At 43.1% G+C, this 5,596-nt stretch overlaps 1 pseudogene; it reads left to right on the top strand.

The window, feature by feature from the left end:
* Positions 1 to 1,675: 1,675 nt before the first annotated feature.
* On the top strand, positions 1,676 to 1,831 carry LOC115067495 (annotated as a pseudogene).
* Positions 1,832 to 5,596: the final 3,765 nt, after the last annotated feature.

Raw genomic sequence — 5,596 nt, forward strand, 5'->3', positions numbered from 1 at the left:
TATTGAATATCAAATAGAAATGCCATATAAGGCCTGGGTGTGTGAATCTGGGGTTTTAAAACTGTGAGACTGAATAAAATCAGTGAGAGAGTCAGTGTAGGCAGAGGACAGCTTTAAGCTCTGAATCATGTCACTATTTAAGGTTCTGGGAGATGAGGAGAAATCAGTTGAGGGAACTGAATGGAGCAACTAGTGAGGCAGGCAGTTGACCAAGGAAAGGCATTACATTAAATATCGAAGGCCAGTGGGGAAAGTATTCCAGGAAGGAGAGAGTATCTCAAATGTTGTAAATAGATAAAGTTGGTTGAAGACTAAGAATTGATTGTTGGATTTATCAATATGGAGGTTATTGGTAACTGTGTTAGTTTGCTTCTCTATTGGTGTGATAAACACCATTGCTAAAAGCAACTTGAGGAGGAAAAGGTTTATTTCATATTATAGGTTACACTTCATCATAAAGAGAAGCAGGGCAGGAGTTGGAGGCAGAAACCTGGAGGCAGGAACTAAAGCAGAAACCATGGAGGAATGCTGCTTACCTGCTTGCTTCAAGCTCATGCTCGGCTATACAGCCCTGGCCCACCTTCTCAGGGATGGCAACTGCCCACAGTGGGCTGGGCCCTCCCCTATCAATTAGCAATCAAGAAAACGCCCCCACAGACATGCCCACAAGCCAAAATGATGGAGGAAATTCCTCAATTGAGGTTCCTTCTACCCAGGGGTGTCAAGTTCACAACTGAAGCTAACTAGGACAGTGACCTTGTTATAAATCTTGGGTGAAATAACTTATAAGTATAACAATGTTATTGGAATTAAATGAGAGAGAGAGAGAGAGAGAGATTTGTTTAAAAGAGTAGGTCCATGTTATCTAACCTGGGTAGCAAAGGAAACAAGACCCTGAGGGATGAAGTTCAGTGAAGAGCAGACAAGATTAAATGTTTTACAAAAAGAGTATTTTGTTTATTATTTTATGTGTATGCATGCACTGCCTGCATGTAGGTAAGTGCACCCATGTCACACAATGCCCTTGGAGGACAGAAGAGGCTGTCAGATACTGTGGAACTGGAGTCACAGACAGTTGTTAGCTGCCATGTGGGTTCTGAGATTTGAACCTGGGTCTTCTTGCAAGAACAGCCAGTGTTCTTAACTGCTGAGCCATCACTCCAGCCCCAGGTTTTAGATCTTAATGACTCACTTAATTGTTGAAACAATAGAGTGATCTGGAAAAACAGAGTGTTAGTTGGAAAGCCAGGCATGGTGGTACATGCTTGTAATTCTAGCACTTAAGAGGCAGAGGTAGGAGGATCACTGCAAAGCCAAAATCAACCTCCACAGCATAGTGAGTTCTAGATCTTCATGGACTAGTAAATGAGACCCTCCCTGTTTCAAAAAATAACAAGCAAACAAACAACAAAAAAGAACATGGTAGTTGGAGTGAGATGAAATAGAAATGATGGGGAGGTTCAAATCAAGATACTTTCTAGAGAAAGAACATGCAACTGGAGCAGGAGGTTGAGAACTGGGCATACAAAGCACTAGAAGCATCACAGGGCAAGATGAGTGCTGGAGAGAGGGAAGCCAAGAAGGAGCTAAAGTCAACAAAGGATGAGGATGGGCCTGTGGGCCTCAGCCACTAGGTGGGAGTAGGGGGTGCAAATGATAGGAGAGCCAAAAGTGCACCATTTCCTGGTCTTTTGGTTAAGATCAAGTGTGTATCTGTTCTTAGTACTTTAATACCTTTTACATCCATTATCTGACAGATTTTTGGAGAAGGGAGAGGTCTATTCCACCCATTGACCTGGTATGCTGCAACTTTAGGATTGGTGCACTTGATGTCACAAACAACAACAAAAATGGGAGATTTTAGGGAAGATCAAGACATACACATGAAAGTGCCAGGGAAGTCAGGCTCTTCAGTTCTGAGCGACATGGAGAGAAATGAGGACCATCAAAGTAAGCCGGAGAAAAAAGAGCTGAGTGTCGAGAGAAGAAGGTGAAGGAATCCTTCAAAGAAGAGGACAGAGGTCACTACACTGAAGGCAGAGATGAAGGTGAATCCTTCAAAGAAGAGGACAGGGGTCACTACACTGAGGGCAGAGATGAAGGTACCATGGAAAGAGCAGGCACAGATGGGCCTGTACTGAGTGGAACAGGATCCAGAGCCTCCCATCTCCTAGACCCTCTAAAACTTTAAGACTTCTTTTTTTTTTTTTTTTTTTTTTTTTGAGTTAGGGTCTTAATGTGGCACTGGCTGGCCTTGAGCTCACTATGTAGTTAATGATAATCTTGAATTGGGATTAGAGGCATGTGTCAGCTCATCTAGTTTATGCGGTGCTGGGATTCAAACCTAGGGTTTCATGCATGATAGGCACTCTACCAACTGAGCTACAACCACATTCCTGAGGCCCTTAGGATTTCGGATTTGCTCCTTCCCACAGCCCCTCCTCTCTGCCTCTATGGGCCTGTACCACTGCCTCTGTCTGCCGTGCCCTTATTCATCTTCCAAGTTTCCCACTTATTCTCATTCTTCCTTCTTTTCTTCTTCCTTCCATTCTCATTTGTTTTCTTCTTTTGTTCTCTTTCTTTACTTAGAAAAGGAGAGAAAGGGAGGCATGAAATAGCAAACACACATACATGGGGGAGAGAGAGAGAGAGAGAGAGAGAGAGAGAGAGAGAGAGAGAGAGGTGGTTCCATCAGAAGAGATAGAGAATTTGTCCCTGAGGGGAACCCCATGCTATTTCTTCCCTGGTCACCACGTTCTTGGACAGTCATGTCCTATCTGTGTTAACCAAACCCAAAGAGAGATGAGTAGTTCTCTCTCGGGGGAGCTTTGTAACTAGGTAGCTACAACCAAGTTTGGTCTGTAAGTTCAGCACTTAGAGGAAAACCTTCCCAACAGGGCACAGGAAGCATTCTGAAAGAAGCAGAGCTAAGAGGATGGTAAAGAAATGTACCTAGAGACAGTCAACTGCACAGTGCTGTCCAGGCAGGGCACAATCAACCACAGTCCTCCTCTGATGCCAGAATAGCTTTAAAAGGCCTCATTACAGCCTGTCACTGACTTATCAAGGATCACTCATAATTGCCTAATTGGGGAGAGTTTATTGGTTAATGGACTTATCAGTCTTCATTTCTATAAGTCAGAATGAATCCATATTAGAAGAGACTTTGGGAAAGTATTTAGAAAACATATGGTTTCGATAGCTGAAGAACCATCTATCTCCATATCTATCTATTAGATAGACACAGCACCATCTATCTAAATAGCTAAGGAAGGGAAGGTGAGAGCTTCGAGAGGATTGTGGGGAAATATGAGAAAAACAACACCCAGAGAGTAGTGAAGAATACTGGACTCAGGACCCTCGAATGCCACACTATGCCTACCTTCCTCTGCTGGACTGTCTCCCTTAACCTGAAGACACTGTAGGAACCCGTCAGATTAACTGAGACATTTGCTCTGACAGAGGGCAGAAGCTTACATGGAGAGCAGTTTCCTGACTCAGTGTATTCTCTGCCCCAGCACTTCAGTGCAGTCCATTTTATCATTGGTGTGCTTCTACCTGGGCTTGAGAACCAAGTGGGCTCAGAGACAGGGTGGTGCAATATTGCTAAGACCAGTATTGTTGGATTACTGATCCCCTGCCCTGATCCATCAGTAACAAGTGGCTGCTTACCTGAGGCCCTGCATTGAACTCTTGGCTCCCAAACAGTTCACCTTTCATAACCTGACTTCTCCCTGAAGTCAGGACCCCTGGGCCAGGAGGAACTGAGCTCACAGAAAGTTTGTGTCAGCCAGAACAGAACTTCAGCATGAAAGACTGAGTATACAGAAATGGGTTTGGTGCCTTCATTAAAAAAAAAAAAATCATTTAAGGGGCTGGAGAGGTGGCTCAGTGGTTAAGAGCACTGACTGCTCTTGCAGAGGACCAGGGTTTGATTCCCAGCACCCACATGGCGGCTACTAACGGTCCTTAACATCAGTTCCAGGGGAATCCAAAGCCTTCTTCTGACCTCCCCGGCATTGCATGACATGGGTGCACTCACATACATTCAGGCAATACACTCATACACATAAAATAAAAATAATAAATAAAATATTTTAAAAAATCATTTAAGAAATAACAATAAGTAGCCAGTGAGTAGGCTCAATGGATAAAGGTGCTTGCCACCAAACCTGGAGACCTGAATTTGATTCCCAAGAATCCACATGGTAGGAGGAGAGAACTAACTCTTGAAGGTAGTACTATGACCCACATGTGCTATGGCATGCCTGTGCCCACACACAAAACAAACAATAAGTAATAAATATTTAACCAAGTGATAAAAATAATTTTAACAATAACAATATTTATTGTTTAGGGATAACAACAAACAAAGAAAAATTTCAAATTTAAACTACAGAAATTCGTAAGGCAGGAGGCGAGTCTCTCTTCTTTCACCCTTATCTCAACCACATCCTCTTTAGAAGAGCCCTATTACCTCTTTAGTATTTAACCTTTCTTTTCCTTTTCTTGTTTGTTTTTTGAGACAGGGTCTCACTATGTAGCACTGGCAGGTCTGGAATATAAACCAGGCTGACCTTGATCAAATTCTTCTCAGTGCTAAATGGACATTTAGACACAGACAGAGACATGCAGGGACACAGAAACACAGGTATACACACACACACACACACACACACACACACACACACACACTCACATGTGCACTCATTTATAGAAATAAAAAGGTTGTTCCCAGAAGGTATTATTTAAAAGAAATTGCTTTCTTGGCTGGGGATGATAAAGTGTTTGCCTAACATGCATGAAGCCCGGGGTTCAGTCCCTAGTACCACATAAAACTGAATGTGGTAGCACATGCCTGTAATCCCAGTACTTAGGAAGATCGGAAGAAGCAGGAGGATCAGAAGTTCATGGTCATCCTTAGCTCCGTAGAAAGTTGGAGGCTAGTCTGAGAAATGAGACCTTGACTCACATACAAAAAATTGTTTTCTAAGTCATCATTCTTTCATTTCTAACAATCATGTAGTGCTCCATTGTGTGGGCATAGCATACATTATTTGATTGATCATGTCGTGATAGGTATATAGGCTGTTTGGAACTTCTACTGTAAGCAATGCAGCAAAGGCTTTGCTAGGTAGTACGTAAATTTTCTTGCTGGGATTTTGGAGGCTAGAGTCTTATCAATCAAGCTGCATGGCACACTGGATGTACATTTCAAAATTTGACAGAAGCTGCCAAATTGCCTGTCCCCCAAAATTATGCACCAATCTATACTCCCCCGACTCAGTGTATGAGTGTGCCTTTCTCACACTCTACTAACAATTGGCCTCCCTCTGCAGGTCCGCAAAGAAGCAATCTGTCAGATGGAGGAAGAGGCAGATGAGAATGTGTGTATACTGACTACACTTGACACCTCGTTGAGTCCCTGGGCTTACTTTGCTGATCTGCCTACCTAAGCTCCCCCCAACCCCACTTCTCTTTGGACTGTGTGGGGATCCAGGCTGAAGGACAGTTGATGAGGGTATTCTGATGGTTAGTAATACACCCTATTTTTATTGTAGCTGGGCATAAGTATTAGAGACAAGGGTTTATTCAT

Source organism: Nannospalax galili, unplaced genomic scaffold (assembly GCF_000622305.1).
Source record: "Nannospalax galili isolate Female #2095 unplaced genomic scaffold, S.galili_v1.0 scaffold11, whole genome shotgun sequence".
NCBI lineage: Eukaryota > Metazoa > Chordata > Mammalia > Rodentia > Spalacidae > Nannospalax > Nannospalax galili.